The sequence below is a fragment of the Musca domestica genome, unplaced genomic scaffold (genome assembly GCF_030504385.1).
Source record: "Musca domestica strain aabys unplaced genomic scaffold, Musca_domestica.polishedcontigs.V.1.1 49, whole genome shotgun sequence".
NCBI lineage: Eukaryota > Metazoa > Arthropoda > Insecta > Diptera > Muscidae > Musca > Musca domestica.
In genome coordinates this window covers 3,013,053-3,037,994 of record NW_026712344.1, presented here as the reverse complement: position 1 = coordinate 3,037,994, position 24,942 = coordinate 3,013,053, and the positions used below count along the sequence as shown (strand labels likewise).

The 24,942-nt window shown below is 34.3% G+C and overlaps 1 protein-coding gene across 2 annotated transcripts in view; it reads right to left on the bottom strand.

Annotated features, from left to right (window-relative positions):
- The window catches only part of LOC101891046 (protein phosphatase PP2A 55 kDa regulatory subunit), a 112,345-nt gene extending 89,284 nt beyond the window's left edge, over nt 1–23,061 (bottom strand). Inside the window, exons 1-2 of one of the 2 annotated variants that reach the window (XM_005179579.4) lie at nt 22,977–23,061; nt 17,834–18,331 (exon numbers count right to left, since the gene is read on the bottom strand). The gene's annotated coding sequence lies outside the window, so the exon portion shown is untranslated. Of the gene's footprint in view, nt 1–17,833; nt 18,600–22,976 lie in introns of those variants that run through there. The other variant, XM_059128011.1, reaches the window with a different exon arrangement.
- Between the last annotated feature and the right edge of the window lie 1,881 nt (nt 23,062–24,942).

Below are 24,942 nucleotides of genomic sequence, written 5' to 3'. Positions count from 1 at the left end.
ACAGCCCACATTATTTGACGTAGAGCGCCAAAATTTAGCAGAGCGATTTGCATTGTGTCTAGGATGGTTGGTATTGAAAATGAGATATATAGGTCCACGTTCTGGTATAGTCCCCATATGTCGGTACCTTTCGATATTCGGTATTTTGTTGATTTATGCCACATTTTTTCACTGATTTGTCCGAAAATTGGTATTTGTAGGTCATAACGGGTCACTGAGCGTGTGGCAAAACATTGCATGTATAGGTCCACGTTGTGGTATAGCCCCCATATAAAGGTACCTCCCGATATTCGGTATTTTAGTTTTTTTTTTCACGGATTTGTCTAAAAATTGGTATTTGTGGGTCATAATGGTTTCCAGCGAAGCATTGGTGGCGAAACATTGCATGTATGGGTCCATGATTTGGTATAGCCCCCATATAACGGTACCTCCCGATATTCGGTAATTTGATAGATTTTGCCACATTTTTTCACGGATTTGTCTGAAAATTGGTATTTGCGGGTCATAATGGGTTCCAGCTCCGGTGGCGAAATATTGCATGCATGGGTCCATGATTTGATGTAGCCCCCATATAATGGTACCTCCCGATATTTGGTATTTTGACGGTTTTTGCCACATTTTTTCACTGATTTGTCTAAAAATTGGTGTTTGTGGTTAATAATGGGTCCTAGTTCGTGTGGAGAAACGTTGTAATTATAGGTCCACGTTTTGATGTAGACCCCATATAACGGTACCTCCCGATATTCGGCATTTTAATGGTTTTTGCCACATTTCTTCTGTTTCTTTTACCCTAGCGTGGAGGGTATTTAAAGTTCGGCCGGCCGAACTAATGTTTTTTCTTTTTTTTAACTTTTCTTTACCTCTTAAACAATCACTTTTTAGAAATAACATCCGCATTTTGTGCAGAAAACATATAAAATTGTTATCAAAATCATTAATAACTTTTTCATTGTTTATTTGTGTTGAACTTCAATTCTTTTCCCTCCATTCACGAAAATAGGCATGTTATAATTACATTGATATTTAAAATTTGTTAGAAACTACATAATGTCTTGGGAAAATTTTGGAATGGTTGCACGAAGAAAAATTGTTATTTCCTGAGGGTGGAGTGTATGAAAAGTTCGGCCCGGCCTAACTTAACGCTTTTTATACCCTACACCACAAGGTGGTCAGGGTATTATGTCTTGGTGCATTTGTTTGTAACAGGCAAAAGGAAACGAGATAGACCCATAGTTCCTTTTGATGATCTGCATAGAATCACATTCTGAGTCGATTTATGCATGTCCGGCCGTCCGTCTGTCCATCTATTTTTGTAAACAAAGTACAGTTCGCATTTATTGCCCTATCAGGTGAAATTTTGCACAACTCATTTGTTTGGCCCAAGGACGAACCCTATTGAAATTGGAGATAATCGGTCAAAATTTAGATATAGCTCCCATATAGATCTTCGTCCGATTTGCCTTTTATTGTGCACCAAACGTGTAATATCAGTCCGAATAGTATGGAATTTTGCACGTACGATCAGACTGAACCTGAAAATAAGTATGCCCAATTTGATCGAAATCGGTTCAGATATAGCTATAGCTCCCATATATATTGTTCATCCGATTTGTTATTTTTGTCCTCCGCAGCCGTAATATGCACTCTGTAACAACAATATTATATCAAATACAGCTCAGAAATACATTTGCTAAATTTTATTGAGATCGGTTCAGATTTGGATATAGCTTCCATATATAACTTCGTCCGATTTACATTTGATTGTGTACCAAACGTCTAATATTTGCCCAAATTGGATGAAATTTGGTACTTATGACCGAATTGAGTCTAGAAGCTAGTATGTCAAATTTGGTGAAGATCGATTCAGATATAGCTATAGCTTCCATATATACAGTTCATCCGATTTGTCATGTTACCCACAGCCATAATATGCACTCCGTAACAACGATATTCAGGGAAATATATCAAATACAGCTCAGAAATATCTTTGCGAAATTTTATGGAGATCGGCTCCGATGTGGATATAGCTCCCATATATATTTTTATCCGATTTCAAATTAATTGTGCACCAAATGCTTCGGCATATTTAGTCCTTTGAACTTTAAATTATAATTATAATCATAGCGTGTATGATTGAATTCTCCCATAAAAACTTTTAATTGTTATGCGGAGCTCTACTAAATTAGCAAAGTGGTGTAGGGTATCATAAAGTCGGGCCCGCCCGACTTTAGGACTCTCTTTACTGGTTTATTTCTTCTTTCATAATTAGCAATTATTTACCTCTAACTAGTGCAAAAAAAATAAATTTTGTGTATTTCGTCAAGAGTGTCATAGATATTTGTACTAATTTTAGAATCTATATTTAAACATTGCGAACTATTACGTGGAATATTTCAAACTTAGTATTAGATATGGTTTATTATTTTTTTAGTTCAAAGCCAACTAAACTTGACTTTTGTCACCTCACATGTTTTTTTATTTTTTACATTCGATAATTAGTAATAACTTCAAATCCACCATTCTCTCTTTTCTTAACTTATTTTTAAACATAAATTAGAATTAACATAAACTTTCTATAAATTAATGACTTGTTTTGCATTAAAACATTTGATTTGAATAATTGTGGCATTATGGCCTGTAAATATTGTGAATAAATCATGCTGTGTGCATATAATATGTATGTGTATTATGTGCATACATATGTTTACAAACAATATGTCGTAAATATTAGCTGTTATTTGAATAACAATCATAATAAGTTGGAGGATAAAAACATAAACAAAAAGGTGACTCATATTTGGCGACACATATATCTATGTCGTCAAGATGTCTTAATTGTTTTTGTTTTGCAATCTTATTTACATTTCGCGTTTTTTAATCAAAAGAAAGAAAAAAAATTGCATATCCTCAGTAAGATTACAAACAAGCATGGAAAATGGAAAAAAGAGACATTGATTTTTTCTTCCATATATTTTGTGCAATTGTCAGTTCTTTCCATTTTCTTATTGTTATACATATGTATATGTAGATGCATTTGTATATTAAGATTGACATGTGTAGCTACGTGTAAATATGAGTTGTAATGTTCGTTTTTTTCTAATCCATTACTGTCAGATATGTATAACTTTTATAGAGCTACACAAAAGTTCTGCATTTACACAAGGTATGAGAAATGGGGGTTTTCACCTAGGCGGTTTTTCATTAAATGTACCTGCTAGAGTTGAGAACATATAATAAATTGGAACTTTTTGAAATATGCTCGTTAAGATGTTATTTCTGGAGCTATAATAACACCGCAATTAAATTAAATTTAAAAATATTAGGTGATGTGAGAAGCGAAGTATACCCTTGGCCTATAACATTTATATGCCTTATTTAATGCTAACCATATCCGCCAAAAAAATTGATAAATATTTTATAAAATCCATAATTTTTAAGCATTCATATATTCCCATATGAATTTTAATAACAAGAAAAGAAAAAAACATTAAATTCGGCCTGGCTTAACCTTCAATACCCTCCACCTTAGGGTAAAGGAAATATTTTTATATAAAAGTTTTTGAATTCAAGAATTTTACTTTAAACTTCATATACCAGAAAGACCGTTTGTGAGGCCATTATATGGGGCCATACCAAAACGGGAACCTCTATAGGCAATTTTATACTTCAAGGATTCTATCAAATCTTCTAACATACCAAATTTGAAACAATTATGTGGGTAAATGTGACTAAGATTATCAAAATACCGAATATAGTCTAGTTATATATGCTATGCCTATGAACTAAATATTCAATATTTTTCCACCGGGCTAGAACCCTTTGTGAACTGGAAATAACAATTTTTATCAAAATATCGAATATCGGGAGGTATCGTTATATGGGGCTATACAACAACGTGGACCTATACATACAATGTTTTGCCAGCAGAACTAGAGCCCATTATGACCCACAAATACAAATTTTTAAACAAATCTGCGAAAAATGTGGCAAAAATCATCAAAATACCGAATATCGGGAGCTACCGTTTTATGGGGTCTATACAAAATCGTGGACCTATAGCTTCAATGTTTCGCCACACAAGTCCGTGAAAAAACGTGGCAAAAATCATAAAAATACCGAATATCGAGAGGTACCGTTACATGGGGCCTATACCAAAACGTGGACCTATACATACAATTTTTCGCCACACGAGCTAGAACTCATTATGACCTACAAATACCAATTTTTAGACAAATCCGTGGAAAAAGGTGGCAAAAATCATCAAAACACCGAATATCGAGAGGTACCGTTACATGGGTCCTATACCAAAACGTGGTCCTATACATACAATTTTTCGCCACACAAGCTAGAACCCATTATGACCTACAAATACCAATTTTAGACAAATCCGCAGAAAAATGTGGCAAAAATCATCAAAATACCAAATATCGGGAGGTACCGTTACATGGGGGCTATACCCAAACGTTGACCTATACATACAATTTTTCGCCACACGAGCTAGAACCCATTATGACCTACAAATACCAATTTTAGACAAATCCGTGGAAAAATGTGTTATATGTGGGCTATGCGAAAACGTGGACCTATACATGCAATGTTCCGCCTGTGAAACTAGAACCCATTATGACCTACATATACCAATTTTTAGACAAATCTGTGGAAAATGTGGCGAAAGTTTTCAAGACACCGAATATCCGGAGGTTCGATATATCTCATTTTCAATACCAACCATCCTTAACACAATACAAATTGTTCTGCCAAATTTTGAAGGTTTACAAACAGAAATTATTATAAACATTTTCTTAAAAAAATTGCATTTAGTTTAAGTTTGAAAATCATGTTAAAAATAGGAAAAACAAGTTAAAATGTATAAGTCGATTTTGCCGACAAATGTATACCCTCTGTCAATGTTCGATGATTTAAGTATATCTATTGAGTAAGTTTCGAAGTAATGAGCCAATATTGCCCATTTTGTATCGGACCTTAATAAATATGACAAAAATATTGCGGCGTGCCAGGTTTGGACTATATTGGTTACTACCTTCACTTTATATGAGACATGTAATAATTTTTAGAAAATGCTAAAATGTTTGTGTGGTAGCAGATATAGTCGACCGAAGAATACCATTTTCATGCTATACAGATAAAAATATTCCAAGAAAATCGAACATTTATATTCAATTGTATTCGAAATCATAAATTCCATATTCATTTCAGGTTTCTGGTTGAGAGACATTATGTCGCAAGTTATAATAGATAAAATATCGAAAATTACGACCCTTTGTGGATGAGGTACCAGAAGGCGTTCGTAGACAGGTCTTGTGTTAGCAAAAATGTTTGTATGTGTGAAATTTGAAGAGAGTTGGATTATTATTTCGCTTTATTTGAGCGTTTTGTTTTTCAAAATCTTGAACCCTATGTGGGGGATGCACCAGAAGAAATGGCCCGATCTCTACCATCTTTCTAACAGATTTTGTGTTTATGGAAATATTGAGATGTACCAAGTCTGTATGGAAACGGATGTTAATTCCGCGTTTTATAGCCTTCATGACATTTTGACACTTTGTGGGGGAGGTACCACAAGAAGTGAGCCGATATATCCCATCTTCACACCAAACCTTGGTAATGAAAATATTGTGATGTGTGTAATTTGAAGGCAATCGGACTCTTACATCACATTTTATAAGAGTTGTAAAATGTTGACCGTTTTCGCTGATGCAAATATTAGGACATGTAAAGTTGGAGCAAAATCGGATTATCCTTTCTCTTTCTGTGCAGTATTTTTTTTTTGAAAATGTTAACATTTTGTGGGGGCGTTACCAGAAGGAGTGGACCGATATTGCCCATCTCCGAACTCGATCTAAGTTTGAAAATAATATTACGGTACATCGTTTGAATCAAATCGGATACTCCCTTCGAGAGTTATAGTGCGCACCGGTCAGATAGACGGACCGACTCCAAATGTCCTGAAACGGATTTGGTACAAAGAGACGTAGGGTCTAAAACCTTTATTTCGATTATACACGTTTGGGCCGTATCAAATATACCCCTCTAGCCATATGAGTGACTGAGGGTATACAAATTGATTAAAATGGAGATATTTGCATAAATACTTGAGTGCGTTTCATTGCTTTACATAAAATCTATATTGATAGGGGTGGGGGATATAACAAGAAGTATATACATATTTTTCATTCTCGCAACGGACCTGAGTGTAGTAATAACATCACCGGGTACCAAGTTGGGATTGGGATATTCATAATTTCTTGTTTTTTTTTTTTTTTGGTGAGATACCAACTTTATCTGAATTTTGTTCAAACATTACGGTGTTCCAAGTTATGACGAAATTGGATACTCCCATCGAAAGTTATCATAGCTCAAAATTAGGTATCACTTTTTTGCTTGTGATCTGAATTCAAATGCTGTAGACTATCACGTGGCTGCCAACAATATGATTAGTTTACTTCTTGACATCTGGTATTGCAGATCAAAAATGTACATCCAAATAAGCGTCGTGATGACGAACGTGTCTGCACATCTCTATATTAAATTCACACAAACAACATTACCTTAAGCCGAGTAGAATTTTTTATACCCTTAAAGAAAACTTAGAATTTAATTCAAATGTTTGCCTTAAAAGTTCCTAGAATTTTGCTATAGCGCACAAGTCGATATATTATCAATTTTTGAATGGAAAATGTAACTAGGACCTAAAAATTCTTAAAATCAGATGGATATGTTAGGTTTGTGTCAAAATTTCACCTGACAATAGTAAGGCCGAATTTATCTATAAAAAGAATCCAAAATGAAAGTGACAATAAAGAAGTATTGCTACAAGGGGGTTATATCAAGAAGTGGACCTACATTGGAATTTCCGCAGAGAAAGAGAGAGAGAGGGAGCTAATGTTCTCTGAGAACCAAAATTAAAAAATAAAGTTTTGGTTGTAAAAATTAAATACTTGAAATAAGGTGGTACCATTACATGGGGATATACCTAATAGTGGACCTATATTGAAGTTTGGTGCAGGTTCGAGATTCCACATAAAAATCTTAAATGGCGGCTGATACGGTTGAAAACTGTTTCGAAAACTTTTCAAAAATCCAATATTGAGATTTCATTTAACTGTCCAAATATAAACATGATTTTTTTTTCAAATTTTAAGTTTTTATATAAAATGCATTTTATATCGTAATTTTAACACTGTGATGTACAGACAGACCGGACCGGTCATAGAAAAATCGATGCAAAATTTTATTAAAATCAAAAATATTTTTATATGCGTTATGAGGTCTCAGATAAACATTTCGAAATGTTGCAAACCGAATGAAAAATTTAAAATGCCACTTACACTATAGTGGAGGCCATAACAAGTGCAGACATACAGCCAGGTTGTAGCTGTTGTCAATATGTCGTCAGAGAAATACAAATAAAGCTAGCTACAAACAAACGCAAGTGCAAAGAACGAAACAAAAAGAAAAACACAACAACAACAAAACTAGAAAGCAAATAAACTAAAGATAAAAAATAAATACTATTGTCATAGACAGATCTGCTATTTACAATTTAACAGAAACAGCAACAACAACAACAATAAAGTATACATGCATGGCTGTTATTTACAAATTTAAGGACATTTAAGTGACAAAACAAAAAAAAAAAGACGTGTTTACGACACGAATTTTCTTTGACCATGACGATGTTGTTGTTGTCATTATTTTAATACTATTCTGGCTAATTCTAATTTAAATTTTACATAAGTTTAAAAACATTAAATATGAGCAAGTGACATTAAATAACATTAAATATGAAAATGGTAGTCTAATGAATTGTCTAACAATCAGCTCTGTGTTCAGGATCCACTTTTATCCTTCTTTAATTGCTCGGGGAGTGAGTTTTTTTGTCAGATCCATAACTGAGAACTTTATGAAGAAAAATGCGAGGATATTTAAAAAAACAAGTAAGCAAAGGCTGCAGTCGAGCGGGGCCGACCGTTGAATACCCTACAACACTATAATAAACGATACAGTTCATATAGGCGAGATACTCGAAAGAATTGCACAAGATATTGTGACAAATAATAAAAGAAAACCATCAGGTTTCGTTCTCTAATTTTCGAATAATAGCAACTTAAACTAATTTGCTCATTTCCAATTTATTGGTAGATGTTGCACGTAAATGGTCTTCCTAGATCTGAAACCAATATTTTCCAAACACCTATAATCTCTCAGAAGTGGCAAAAGATTAACATTTATTATTGGTTTTTGACTGAAACGCATCTATATGAGATACAGACATTTGACTATATTCTTCAACGAAATCAGCGTTAACGAAATAGTCAGAAGTGCGTCTTTCCTGTATTTGTGAATTCTCCAAAAAGTCACTGGAATGGAAATTTTCGTATTTTGTCTACAAAAGTTGGCAAACTCCTTCACACATTGAATATTTTTGCATGGTCATCCAAAACTGCTTGGCTTTTGCAATGTCCGGTAACCCCCATTCAAATGTGCGTGAGGATCGGGCGATAATTACGACCTCCTGACAATTTTGCAGTTCTTTGGTCCATTTCAACACCTAAATATATGGCGATCATCTCCAAAAAGAGTAGATATCTATTCTGACCCTCATCTTATCCCCATGCAAAATTTCGTAAGGATCGGTCCATAAATGCGATCTGTATATGATATCCTGATATCCTAACTACTTAGTTTTGTTAGCTGTAGAAATATTAGCAAATGTTTAATTCAAAATGAAAATATGCCAAAAATATGACAAAATTGAAAAAATATGAGAAAATTTACAAAATCAATATTTTCATCTTTAGAGAGATATTTTTATGCGATTTTTTAGGCGTTTTTTCTTTTCTGCCAAGAGGCCATTCTGCCATTCTGAATTAATGAGAACTGTCGAAATCAGTTCAGCCGTTCTCGACATATAAGAGATCTTTCAAGCATATCTTCATTGATAGACATATATATCGCACATATTTTGCTATATATCCGATTTGTTGGATGTTAACATCAATGTAAAGATCAGAAGTAACCCTGTCATGGCTTTGTGATTTCGCCGGGATTTAAAATATTCGCGGTTTAATGAAAAATTTCAAATTTTTTCAATACAAAAGATATGGTCTATTTTACCCGCTAAATATAATCCGATGGCCACCCAAATTGGTAGGCTTCTTCCCCGCCCTAAACTCTAGCTACATGCGAAATTCGATTGGTCTATAAATGCGACCTGTATAGCTACTGCAGAATCCGACATTTTTTCAGTATTAGAACCATTTCAACCCCTACACATTTGGCGATCATCTCCAAAAGAAATAGGGTTCTATTCTGACATTAACCCCACCTCCATACTAAATTTCGTGAAGATCGGACCATAATTGCGACCTGTAGAGTGATTACAAATTAACATGGACAGACGGACGGACGGACATACATAGCTAGATCGACTCAGCTCGGCGAGCGAGGAAGATCCATATATACTTTCCTATATGGGAAACCAATATTTCGAGGTGTTACATAAATTCTGGCCCAATCAAACTTATAATACCCCCAACACATAGTGTTGTAGGGTATAATAAGGGACTCAGGTCCCTTTTTAGAAATACATGTTCATAGCGTTTTAGAGCCTTTTGATGATTTTTTTAAAGATTTGTTGTAATTCCCGTGTTTTCTGTAAAATGTTTAAAGGAAGTTTTTGACTGGATTCTTCAGGAGCATAGGGTTAACAAGCATAAATTATGGGCTACAACTGAACTAAGTCAATTAAAATCTCCTTTGTTCTTTTGCGAAAAAGCCAACAGATGACTTAAGCTAGTCAAAAGTGCCTTTTATGCAGTCTCATCATCTAAAGAACTACAGGGTGAGATAAAAAACTGCAATAAAGTCAAACGCTATATTTTTTAATTTTTTCTTTAAAATTTTATTAAATGAAAGCAAAAAATGTCGGAAATAGCATCAGATTTTTGAATAAAAATAGATTTGTTCGAATTGCTCAAATTCGGCACGAATTATGGCCTTTAAACGGCCAACACGCTACCGAATATTCAATGCGGTATTTTGGCCCATTCCCGGTGAAGCGCTTGCTCGAGGTGATCGACACTTTGGTTTTTTTTAGTTCCAACCTTGCTTTCCAAAATACTACAGACACAATAGTCCAACGGATTGGTATCCGGAGATTTTTGTGGCCATTGTGCGATGGTGCTGAGTCCTGATGGAATGTCCAAGGTCTGCGGCCAAAATGTTTGCTTGCCCAAGGCTTTAATACACCCTCCAGAAAATTTTCGCGATAATATTCGGCATTTCTTCTGATGCCACGGTCGATTAATACGAGCGGCTGTTATGGCGGGCCACACTGTCACCATGGCCGGCGCTTGAGTCCTGTTGGCCAACCGAAGGTGCACATTTTCAGCTGACCTCTTTGGCAAGTAAACACGATCATTGCTGGACAACCAATGTTTTCTCATCGGAGAAAACCAAATTCGGCAGTTCACCATTTTCGGCCAAGCGAAGCAACTCTTTAGTTCTTTTGAGTATATTTTCTTTCTGATGCGGTGTAAGTTCTTGCACTTTTTGGAATTTCAGTGGCTTCACCCCGAGCTCATTTTTCAATATTTGCCGAACGAAATATTGCGATATGTTCAGCTCTCGAGCCACTTTTCGCTGACTGCGACGGCCACTGCGACGCGCTTCTTTACTTTTCGAACCATTTCTGCTGATGTTACTGTTTTCTTTCGTCCACTTCCTTGAAGTCGGGCTACGCTAGAAGTATCACAGTAACGAGCGGTGGTACGAGACACAAAAGATTTACTCACATTTAAATGCTGGAGTGCTACAACGATAGCCACTTGTGGTTTTCCAGCCAAATATAAAGAAATCATAAATCACACTATCACACTGTATTTAGGGATTTTACAAACGGAATGGCAAAGTTAGTATACCCTCCTTTCCAAGGTGGAGGGTATAATTAAGAAATTTCAAGTTACTAATGTAAATATTTAATATATTTTAAGGATCCTCGCATCAATAAAAGAGGACTTTTTAAATTTTTTTTTGAAAAATTTCAGATTATTAGTTGTACTATTCACTATTTTATTTATACTTTAACTGTGATTGTTAATTTAAAAATATTTTTAAAAATCTGCAGACTAGCCTAATTTTTTAAAAATATTTCCTAAAGATCTCCACGTTAGTAGCAGTGGATTTTTTAAATATATATTTGAGAATATTCAATTTTTATATGTTATTCTGAGCCATGATTTTTTAATTTTTATGAATTTTTTTTAACATGATTTTTGAGAATATTTCGTAAGTGCCCTCACCATTATAACCGTGAGTTTTTCAATACTTCTTAAAACAATAATTTTCTTTAAATTTGCATGATTACAAATATGGATAGTTAAATAATATTTATATTTTTTTTAAGATTTTGAGGAACATCAAATCTTCAAGCGTGAAATTTTAAATTAGCTGAGATGGGAAGGGTATAACATGCTCTTTTGCAAGTATATTTGTTTTTTTAACCATATGAAAATTCCTTTAGTTTTAGATTAATATTGAAAATGTATACTTTAATTTATTTAAATAAAAAAATCCATATTTTAACGAAGTTATCTGCTCCATCTTAACACTTTGTTGTATTGCAATAAATGCGGACCCATATATTTATTTTTTAATTCAAAATAAAACGATAAACGTATTAAATGCGCCAAATAATTACAGTTATAAATCACTTCAGTGTTAAGTATTCAGTGTTTGGCTTTTTATGACGTTTTGTTTATTTTCGCATACGACGAAGACAAATATTAAAAAATCTGGCTGGTGGAAAAAAAATGTACAATTGAATTCTTATTATTTTTTTTTTTCAATGGAAAATTCTCCAAAACGGACGTACGTAGCAAAAAAGAACAAGAAACAAAACATATTGTATTAAGATGTAATGACCTTTATATTCAGAAGAGAGAAAAAAAATCCATATAAGATTTCGTAGAACACCATCTTTATTCATGGAGCGGGGTGTGGGAAATGAGTACTACTTTCGATAAAACTTCTAAAAATCGAATTAAACTTTGGGTTGCGGTAAAAATTACTAAATCGATTTTCGTACGAGCCATAAAGTGTACATCCATGAAAAATTGGCTTCATTTGTAGTTGTACTCTCTAACTAATTTTTTAGTTATCGACAAAAAAGGTTAAATCTAAATGCTAATTTCGATAATAACGAACTTTTTCGACAATTTTTAACTTGCCGATATTTGGCGGAAACTCACAAAATGGGGATTGAAGAATTTCACTCCTGGTCTTATTTTGGTCGACACTGACAATAACCGTCTATACAGGGTGAAATGAAAAAACTGCAACCAACTTCAGACTGCTGTCATTTCTAAACCACTCGCCCGACAGCTATTAAAATTATTCCAGTGACAGCTCATTATATTGTTTACAAGCGTAGAAAAACATTTTGGTGAGAGTTTTCCAGCAAAAAGCTATTCGTGATGGAATTCAAGCGTGATAGTGTGAAAACCACAAGTGGCTATCGTTAGAACACTCCAGCATTTAAATGTGAATAAATCTTTTGTGTTTCATAACATCGCTCGTTACCGTGATATTGGTAGCGTAGCCCGACGTCAAAGAAGTGGACGAAAGGAAAACAGCAACATCAGCAGAAATGGTTCGAAAAGTAAAGAAGCGACTTGATCAAAACCAGTGTTGCAGTGGCCGAAAATGGCTCGTGAGTTGAACATATCGCAATATTCCATTCGGCAAATATTGAAAAATGAGCTCGGGGTAAAGCCTTTGAAATTCCAAAAAGTGCAAGAACTTACATCGCAACAGAAAGAAAATGGACTTAAAAGAGCTAAAGAGTTGCTTCGCTTGGCCGAAAGTTGGGAACTGTCGAATTTGTTTTTCTCCGATGAGAAATCATTCGTTGCCCAGTAGTTTGTAAACAAACAGAATGATCGTGTCTACTTGCCAAATAGATCAGATGAAAATGTGCACCTTCGGTTGGCCATCAGAACTCAAGCGCCGGCCATGGTGATAGTGTGGGCCGTCATAGCAGCCGATGGTCGCTCTTCTCTCGTATTAATCGACCGTGGCATCAGAATAAATGCCGAATATTATCGCGAAAATATTCTAAAGTGGGTATTAAAGCCTTGGGCACGCAAAAATTTTGGCCGCAGACCTTGGACATTCCAACAGGACTCAGCACCATCACACCCAGCAAGCGCCACCCAAGAATGGTTACAAAATGAGGTTCCGCGCTTCATTTCCAGCGCATAATGGCCACTAAAATCTCCGCATACCAATCCTTTGGACTATTGTGTCTAGAGTATTTTGGAAAACAAGCTTGGCATTAAAAAATACCCAAGTGTCGATCACCTCAAGCAAGCGCTTCGCCGGGAATGGGCCAAAACACGGCAGAGCATTATTTGGCCGTTTGAAGGCCATAATTCGTTCCAAAGGTGACCAATGCGAACAGATCTAAACTTATTCTAAAATTTGATGCTATTTTCGACATTTTTTGCTTTTATTCATTTAAATTGAAAAAAAACGAGTAAGCAAAGGCTACAGTCGAGCGGGGCCGACCGTTGAATACCCTACAACACTATAATAAACGATACAGTTTATATAGGCGAGATACTCGAAAGAATTCCACAAGATATTGTGACAAATAATAAAAGAAAACCATCAGGTTTCGTTCTCTAATTTTCAAATAATAGCAACTTAAACTAATTTACTCATTTCCAATTTATTGGTAGATGTTGCACTTATATGGTCTTCCTAGATCTGGAACCAATATTTCCCAAAGACCTATAATCTCTCAGAAGTGGCAAAAGATTAACAGTTATTATTGGTTTTTGACTGAAACGCATCTATATGAGATACAGACATTTGACTATATTCTTCAACGAAATAGTCAGAAGTGCGTCTTTCCTGTATTTGTGAATTCTCCAAAAAGTCTCTGGAATGGACATTTTCGTATTTTGTCTACAAAAGTTGGCAAACTATTTCACACATTGAATATTTTGCAATGTGCGGTAACCCCCTTTCAAATGTGCGTGAGGATCGGGCGATAATTAGGACCTGCTGACAATTTTGCAGTTTTTTGGTCCATTTCAACCCCAAAATATATGGCGATCATCTCCAAAAAAGTAGGCTTCTATTCTGACCCTCATCTTATCCCCATGCAAAATTTCGTAAGGATCGGGCCATAAATGCGATCTGTATATGATATCCTGATATCCCAACCACTTAGTTTTGTTAGCTGTAGAAATATTACCAAATGTTTAATTCAAAATGAAAATATGCCAAAAATATGACAAAATTGAAAAAATATGAGAAAATTTAACAAAATCAATATTTTCATCTTTAGAGAGATATTTTTATGCGATTTTTTAGACGTTTTTTCTTTCCTGCCAAGAGGTCATTCTGAATTAATGAGAACTGTCGAAATCAGTTCAGCCGTTCTCGACATATAAAATATCTTTCAAGCATATCTTCTTTGATAGACATATATATCGCACATATTTTGCTATATATCCGATTTGTTGGATGTTAACATCAATGTAAAGATCAGAAGTAACCTTGTCATGGCTTTATGATTTCGCCGGGATTTAAAATATTCGCGGTTTAATTAAAAATTTTGAATTTTTTCAACACAAAAGATATGGTCTATTTTACCCGCTAAATATTATCCGATGACCACCCAAATTGGTAGGCTTCTTCCCCTCCCTAAACTCCAGCTACATGCGAAATTCCGCGTCGATTGGTCTAAAATTGCGACCTGTATAGCTACTGCAAAATCCGACATTTTTTCAGTATTTGGTCCATTTCAACCCCTAAACATTTGGCGATCATCTCCAAAAGCAATAGAGTTCTATTCTGGTCCAAGCCCCACTTACATTCTAAATTTCGTGAAGATCGGACCATAATTGCGACCTGTAGAGTGATTACAAATTAACATGGACAGACGGACAGACGGACAGACGGACGGACGGACATACATAGCTAGATCGACTCAGCTCGGCGAGCTAGGAAGATCCATATATACTTTCCTATATGGGAAATCAATATTTCGAGGTGTTACATAAATTCTGGCCCAATCAAACTTATAATACCCCCAACACATAGTGTTGTAGGGTATAAAAAATGTAAAAAGTATGTCATTTGACTTTGTTGCATTTTTTTTTATCTCACCCTGTATAGTAGAACTTTACATAACAAATAAAAGTTTTTATAGGGAATTTGCGAGAATTAAATCATACCAAATATAATTATAGTTATAATTTAGATTCCAAAGGAACTAATATATGAGAGTAATATTATCCTCTGAATTGATTTCTACTACATTTGGCGAGAAATTTCTGCCTGTTAAATTCGGGCTAATATGTTAACATGCTTGATGCACAATAAAAAGATATGTATCAAAACTGAACCGATCTCGATAAAATTTGTGGAAGGTGTTTCTGAGCTGTATTTGATATATTTCCCTAAATATCGTTGTTACAGAGTGCATATTACGGCTGCAGAGGACAAAGATAACAAATCGGATAAACAATATATATATGGGAGCTATATCTATATTACTTGTGCAAAATTTTGTCTGGATCGGGCAAATAAATGGACAGACGGACGGAAGGACATGTATAAATCGACTCAGAATGTGATTCAATGCAGATCATCAAAGGGAGCTATGGGTCTATCTCGTTTCCTTTTGCCTGTTAGAAATAAATTCACAAAGTCATAATATTCTGACAATATATATGTTAACCCTACACCACAATGTGGTCAGGGTATTATGTCTTTGTGACCCACAATACTTTGGTCAGAATCAGGTCCTTGAAAAAAATCCACGATTATAAAAATATACAGCTGAATTGTCCTTGGAAAAAGTATAAGAAAATTATTTCCGACAAGGGAAACAATATGATTATGTTTTTTTTTTCCTTTGGGGAGGAGGCTTAATTTTCCTGGCTATATCTTAAAAAAATTTATAAATGAATTTTGACTGAAAAATGACCACGTGCAATGATCCAAATAGGATACCCCTTCATGTAATGGGTTTCGTCCAAAGGGACGTAGCATGTTTCAATGAATACAAGGTAGGCTAACTTTGAAAAAATTGCAAGTATAGAGGTCTACCTGTTTGGCTTGTAATGTCAGAATCACTATCAAAGCAATAAAAAATCAAAAAAACTTGTTGCATTGATTTTGAATAAATAATTTAAAACCTCGAAAACTGAATTAAAGGTCAAAATTTATTTTCAAAATCATGTTCTATATATCTCTTATGGTTTATTTCGCGACAAAAACTGTAGACTTTGTCGATGCATATGTTGCAATAAGCATTTTGAAAACACCCGAATTTGAATATTTTCTGAACAATTTTTTTATTATTGAAAAAAACACGCACACATAAACAAATCAAGTTGAAAAAATTGAAATCATATGGTAGTTCTGCCCTATCTTGAATTCATTGTACCATGGGACATAGGATCCATGGTACAATATCAAGGTAGGGCTATGATACCATATGATTTCAATTTTTTTATTTTCTTGGCTTAATATGTCATCTTTATTTGCTTATGTATGTGTTTTCTTTTCAATACCAAAAAAATTGTTCAGAAAATATTCAAATTCGGGTATTTTCAAAATGTTTATTTCAACGCATGCATCGACAAAATCTAGAGTTGTTGTATCGAAATAATCCCTTAGAGATATATAGTACATGATTTTGAAAAGAAGTGTTGACCTTTCATTCAGTTATCGCGGTTTTCAATTATTTATTCAAAATAAATGCAACAAGTTGTTTGATTTTGTTATTGTTTTGATACTATTTCTGACATTACAAGCCAAACAGGTAGACCTCTATACTTGCAATTTTTTCAAAGTTGACCTACCTTCTCTTCATTGTACCATGATAGGATCTATAACAATTATTTTGATGAGTTCGATCTGGGTGTATTAAATTATATATACCAGACTCGAATGTTTATATGCTCCGCCATAAGAGACTTAAATTGACATTTGTTGGTTTCATATCCCAAAAAGGATGTATTTGCGCTATTTGAGCGATGTACCGGGGTCTGTGCAAATACTGAAGCAGCCCCTCAATCATTTAATTCAATTCTACATATCATTCTTTAATTTGGACCTGAACATTCTTTTTTTTTTTGGGGGGGAGGGGGGAGGTGGAGTTGTGTTATAATAAATATATTTCTATAGAACTTTCATACAGATACTACAACTGCAAAATACGGCAAAGAATTTTAAAATCCCTAAAATTGAACTGGACTCTGTCAAACCGTGAATCCATGTAAGTATTGTTCGTATGGAAAATTAATATATAACGAGAAACTAAGTGGAAAGATATAGTCCATTTCGTTGGAAATGCCTGAAACATTAAAATTCCCACAATAGGGGCGTATACGAAATTGTGGACCCATATTTAATTTTTTACTGAGTATCTAAACAAGTAATCCCATATGATTTTCATCTTCGCCTTCCTGGAGTTTCAAAATATACAATTCGAATTAAAAACTCTCAATACAACTCCAAAAATTTACCCAACTAACGAACATTTTGTCTGTCGTGAAGTATTATTGACAGATATTTATATATGTTTTTCATTTTTCATTTGTGTCCAAATTCGTAATAACGTAACAAATTGACACTTGGTGTTAATTTTTAAAGTAAACTGATGTAATTAATTAATTTATAAGTTCAACATAGTTTACACATGGACCCCGCTTATATAATAAATATGATTTTGAATTTAAGTGTACACATACACAATAACATATATACATTTATACCATATCATACTTACTATGTATCTTGAAGGCAACGACTATTTATAAAGATGATCATCAATTATGATTAAAGTGATAAATTTGCCGCTGCTGCTGTTGTTGTTATTTTCAATTTTTTCCTTTCTTCTCACTTTTGGTTTTTGGAAAATCGGAATTTTTTCCCAAACCGCAAATAATAAAAAAAAAACTTGAAATGACTTTGCCAATTACGATATTGGCTGTTGATTGATGCGGTATTGAATATTTATGTTAAGAAACAAATAATTGAAATGCTTGATTTGATGTGTTTGTTATTTTTATTAAAGTTGTTGGTATTTTTTTTAATTGTTGTTGTTATTTGTTTAAACAATAATTTGTTGTTATTATTACTTTTTTCCTAATTTGTTTTTCCTGCGAAAACGATGTCTTTTTTTGTCTCGTAATTTATTTCAAAATCAAATGCAGCCAAGTTATTGACATTCGTCAGTTGTTGCTGTTGTTTTGTCACCTTCAAAAATTTGTTTTTCGATTTTTTTCTATTGGACGAAGATTTGTTTTTTTTATTTTATTTTAATTTGTATACATTTTTAATTTATTCCAAAACAGGAATCAAGTAATTTGTTTGCTTTCTTTTGTGTGTGCGTGTGTGTGTGATAAATTCAAAACATTATTTGCTGTGAATTACACTGCACTTTTGTTGTTTAAACAATTTATCACTGTATTTTACAGCTTGTTTTCTTCATTTCCCTTTTTGGCACTTAACCTTTTTGTTTATTTACATTAGTATTATTTGGGGTTTTCTTCAATATATTTCAACTTTTTAAACACGAATTCGTATGTTTTATTTTAGGTTTTATACCCCACACCATAATTTTGTCTTGGCCAAAGATATATTATTGGATCAACATTTTTAAATATAATACAAATTTCAATGTTATAACCCTTAAATTTCGAAATCCTTGCTTTCGATATTGAAACAATTTTGATCGAAATTAATTTGAATATGTAAATTATAATATGATTAAATTCTAAATTTAGGTAAAAACAAGTAAAGTAGCTGTAAGTTCGGCCGGGCCAAACTTTGAATACCCTCCACCATTTTGTTTGATTTTAAAAATAACGAATGTAGCTGGTATATTAGGGTCTATACGACGACATGAACCTGTAACCTGTGGACCATGTAGGTAACTTTTGTCATAAGCCATTACAATATTCAAATGCGAAACTTAAAAAAAAAATCGGAGAATAATGTAGCTAAAATCATCAAAATACCTAATATAGGGAGGATGGACAATTTTCTGGCATAGGCTGTAGTATCCATTTTGAACTTTAAATACCAAATTTGAAACAATTCCAGTGAAAAATGTCGTTAAAATCATCAAAATACCGAATATCGGGAGGTATCGTTATATGGGGGGCTATACCAAAACGGGCCCATTTTCAATACCAAAAGTCCTGCAGGCATAATATACATTTGAGTAAAATTTTATCAATCTACTTCATTTCGTTCGGAAGCTAGAGTTATTTCCACAAACGGACGGACATTCATAGACATAGAGACGGACATAGATCCATATATGGTTTCTTAAGTCGGGGATCAATGCTTTGAGGTGTTACATATTTTTTGGCCAATTCAAACATAAGTCGAAAATTTCGATTTTTTTTATCATAGGCACCCATTACGAACTTTAAATACGAAATTTGAAACAATTCCGGTAAAAATATCAATGATAATGTCGCTAATATTATAAAAATACCGAATATCGGAAGATATCGTTATATGGGGGCTATACGAAGACGTGAACCTGCATACGTAAAAAGTAGAAGAAACTCCTTGTGAGGACAATTCCATTGAAAAATTTAGCTACAATCATCAAAATACCGAATACCGGGAGGTAACGTTATATGTTGTCTGCAGTAAACAGACGATTTGACCCCAGCGTGATTACCACAGACTGAATCGTCTTAGCTGATCAAGAATATATAGGTCTAAAATTATTTTTTCGATGAGTTTCAAACGGAATGATATACCCTCCATACTATGTATGGTGGAGGGTATGAAAATCCAACACTTTTTATCGTCCCAAACCGTACGAGTTATAGCTAAATCGGTACATAAGAGGGCTATATACAAATGCGTACCAATTTAATCCCAATATGCATAGACGACCGGCTGTCCTTCAACCTCATATAATCTGAATTTGAAAGAGAACGGCCCAAAACAGTGCGAGTTATACCTAAATCCATGATAGATATAAGAGGGTAGTCATGCAATCATATGTTTACAATTTTTTTTTTTTTCAAAATTATTCATTTGACATCTCACTGTCAAAATCTATATTTACAAAACCATTGCATACACACAAATCAGAAATGGAAACTGTTTTCTTTGCAGTGAAATTTGACAAGGTTAATTACAAACAAGTAAAAAGCCATGGAGTTCGGCCGGGCTAAACTTCTAATACCCTCCACCATTGGATAAGAAAAATATTTTTATGCAAAAGTATCTGGATTAGAACGCGTTCCACTTTAAACTACAAATTCCAGTAAGATCGGTAGGAGAAATACAAATCCAAATTTCACAAATACAAATCCCAATTTAGAAAATCTGTCCTAAATCGTCACAATGCCGAATATACGATGAAACCGTTATATGTGCGCTAGAAAAATCCGTGAAAGAAAATGTGGCTAAAACCATCAAAATACGGAATGTCGGGAGGTACCGTTACATGGGGCCTATACGAAAACGTGTACCTATACAGGTACAAATTATTCCAGTGATAGCTCATTATATTGTTTACGAGCGTACAAAAGCATTTTGATGAGAATTTTCCAGAAAAAAAATTATACGAGATGAAATTCAAGTGTGATTTCTTTATATTTGGCTGGAAAACCACAAGTGGCTATCGTAAGAGCACTCCAGCATTTAAATGTGAATACCATCGCTCTTTACCGTGATACTGGTAGCGTAGCCCGACGTGGACGGCAGAAAACAGCAAAATCAGCAGAAATGGTTCGAAAAGTAAAGAAGCGACGTAAAGAAGCAAATGGCTCGTGAGCTGAACATATCACAATATTCCATTGGGCAAATATTGAAAAATGAACTCGGGGAAAAGCCATTGAAATTCCAAAAAGTGCAAGAACTTACAACGCAACAGAAAGAAAATAGACTCAAAAGAGCTAACGAATTGAAAATGTGCACCTTCGGTTGGCCATCAGAACTCAAGCGCCGGCCATGGTGATGGTGTGGGCCGCCATCACAGCATATGGTCGCTCTCCCCTCGCAATAATCGACCGTGGCATCAGAATAAATGCCGAATATTATCGCGAAAATATTCTTGGGCACGCAAACATTTTGGCCGCAGACCTTGTACATTCCAGCACCCAAGAATGGTTACAAAATGATGTTCCTCGCTTCATTTCCAGCGCACAATGGCCACCAAAATCTCCGGATACCAATCTGTTGGACTAGTGTGTCTGGAGTATTTTGAAAAGCAAGGTTGGCACTAAAAAGTACCAAAGTGTCGATCACCTCAAGCAAGCGCTTCGCCGGAAATGGGGCAAAATACCGCAGAGCATCATTCGGGCAGCGTGTGACGGTTTCACTGGCCATAGGTGACAAATTCGAACAAATCTAAACTAATTCTAAAATTTGATGCTATTTCCGATATTTTTTTGCTTTCATTCAATAAATAAAATGTAAAAATTATGACGTTTTACTTTGTTGTAGTTTTTTTATCTGACCCTTCATATAGAGGTGTTACAAACGGAATGACAAATTTAATATACCCTCCTTTCCAAGGTGGAGGGTACAAAAAAAATTCTCCATTCTTCTTAATTTTACAAAGCATAGATCGGTGAAAGATATTTATGTGGGCTATATCCAAGTTTCAGCCACAATGGAATCATACCAGCAGATAGCTGGGAGCCCATCATGAATGTCATGAGATCAGTTCAAATTCGTGACATTTTGGGGTGTATTTAATAAAATGGTGTAGTTCTTACATCGATTTTGTTTTATTTGATATTTTTAATTAATTAACTATTTTACCTTTGGGGCTTACAGTTTAGCACCCAGTTAAAAAATATGGGAGCTACATCTAAATCTCAAATGATATTTACCAAAATTTGTACTTTTCTACCTTTGGTGACACCAAATACTATTTGTGCCAAGTTGACAACGACTTCTATTTCTGTCCAACTTTACAAGGTCCCGAAAATACTGCACGTAAGTGGGTAGCGGTAGTTCCTGATTTTTTGATATTTTTAGCTACAATTTCAAACTGAATGGCCTGTAAATTATGAATTTGAGTTCTGAGTGAATATAAACTTCTCCTGCAAAAATTGTCCAATATAGGTTCACATTTTCACAAAGCTACATAAATCGGTTAAAAATTGAAGTAGTTGGTTTAAATATATTCTTGCAAGAATATACTATTCGGACTAGCAAAATTATGGTGCAGAATGTGTGTTAATATGTAGGCTCACAAAAACTTATTTTTTTTTTGCGATTTTTAGTTTTATTTTTTTATTTTCAGTTTTTTCTTATTTAACATAAATTCTTAATATTTTTCAAACACTTTTATGTTCTTGATGAAGGTCTGATGTGTTTGCCCCTTTTGGCAATCTAACCGCCAAAATTGATTTTATTTTCATGTCCTTCATTTCATTTGCAAACACAGCAGACTTCCTTGTATGTCATTGTAGTTGTTTTTGTTTTTTTTTTCTTTTCTTATTCTAATTCTATTGTTTGGTAGCACTTGTTTAATTTTTGGCAAATTAAGCATAATTTGTTTTTTTCATTTCTTCTTCCTAATTGCTTAACAGCAGCAGCTGCTGCTGTTGTTGTTGTAACGCGAAATGCATGACATATCCCCCCACCAAAGCAACAACAGCAAACAAACAAACAAAAACATAGCAACAATAACCTCAGTAATGAAGGCATAATTCGTTTTTGTTGTTGTTATTCTTGTCTACCAGTGCATGCAATTTGCAATATGTTGTGGTTGGATGTATGATGAATGTTTTGTTGTTATTGTTGCTTTTATTGGTTAACGGCCAAACAGACGGGGGGAGCATTCGATGCGCGTTATGTTTGTTTGCCGCTACCGTTTTGGGGGGTGCATTTCGTCCCTAGTTTATGTTTTTTATTTCTTCTTAATTTTTCGTTTTTTCCCATACACTACAAAATTCACGTTTTATGCTTTTCCGAGCTGTGGCTGCTGCTAATTCCTCGTAGCAACGACAACGATGTTATTCGCTTCGCGTATTGTTGAAAACTAAATTATAAATTTATTTTTTTCGTACACAAAAAACAACAATACGTGTTGCGTTTAATTCGGTCGGTCTGTGTTCGTCGGTTTGTGTGCAAATGTGTGCTGTTTTGTTGCTGTTGTTGTTATTGTCTTTTATGTGCGACGAGACTCGAGCAGCCAGGCAACACTCATGCCCCAGTAGTACACTTCATTGGTTATTCTCGGAGAATGTGAATTGTGCGAGGTAAAAGACCCCTTAGGAAATTTGGGGATGAGAATGTGAGAAAAAGAGATAATGACACTGCTGAGAGAGCGAGAGAAAAATGGGGTGGGAGGCAAACATATGTTATCACAACATTGGGGTAGTCAGTTAAAAATGTCTGTTAGTTGCTTGCAATAAATTTGATTTAGATGATGTAATTGCAGGAGATGAAAAATAAAAGCAACAACTCCTTTATTTAAATAATAAATTAATTTCGGCAATATAAAGATCAAGCGTTAATGTTCTGTCTAGTTGGCCTTATCAAGAACAAATATTTTTTAAAATTTGATATATAATCTATCTCGAAGGAATGAATACCAACAACAAATACGATGTATGTGTCACATTCAGCATTACTGGTAATGACAATTTTACACCCTCTGCATTACCAGTATCCCAAAAATAATGACAACTACAAAATCACTGCATTACCTGTAAGCTAAATAATAATGAATAAGGCCGGAGATATTAAAGAGGATTATGTCAGCCATAAATCACGGTGGCCTTTCGTAAAAGAACAAATGATATAAGATGACCTAGTGAATAGTAAAAGTCTTTCTCTCCGAAATATGAACTTTTTTTGTACGTTTTACATTAAAAATGCATTCCTAGTTGGCCCTCGAAATGCGTTTCTGAACTCACAGTTGGAAATCCATTATTTTGACTAAAATTTTTCTAGTTTCTGGATCCCAAATTTTAAATTTCTAACCCTTCTAGTATTACCATTTTAAAAATCAGCAAAGAAAATCTAAAAGTCGCGCGGACCGACTTTATGGTACCGTACACGCCTTTGCATATTTCGTAGAGCTTCATATAACAAATAAAAAATATTATAAATCGGATGAACAACGGATGATTGGTTGTAAGTGCCAAATTCCATCCCATTTGGGTTAATATTACACGCTATATCCAAATCTGAACCGATCTTGATAAAATTTGGGAAAGGTATTTCTGTGCTGTATTCGATATATTTCCCCAAATGCCGTTGTTATAGAGTGCATATTACGGCTGCGGAGGACAAAAATATCAAATCGGATGAATAATATAGATGGCAGATATAGATATATCTGAACCGATTTCGATCAAATTTGACATACTTATTTCCAGGCTTAATTTTGTCGTATATTCAAAATTCCATATTATTTGGACTGATATCACACGTTTGGTGCACAATAAAAGGCAAGTCGGACGAAGATATATATGGGAGCTATATCTAAATGTTCACCTATTATCTCCAATTTCAATAGGGTTCGTCCTTGGGTCAAGCAAATGACCTGTGAAAATTTTCATCTGGATGGGAAATAAATGCGACCTGTACTTTGCTTACAAAAATACATGAACAGACAGACTGACGGACATGCATAAATCGACTAAGAATGTGATTCTATGCAGATTTTCAAAATTAACAATTTGTCCATTTCGTTTCCTTTTGCCAACAGAGGTATTTACACCTGGAGTCAATATTTTGACTCTGTCTAGTCCTATATGTATACTTCTATGTCTTTGCCGTAATTAGCTTCTTTAGAAAACCATTTTTTCGGAATGAAACCAATTTTGATTTTGCAGCTGAAATTGTGTTTTTATGGAAACTTATAAATATGTTTTAATTGTTTCTGAAGCCAATTATTAA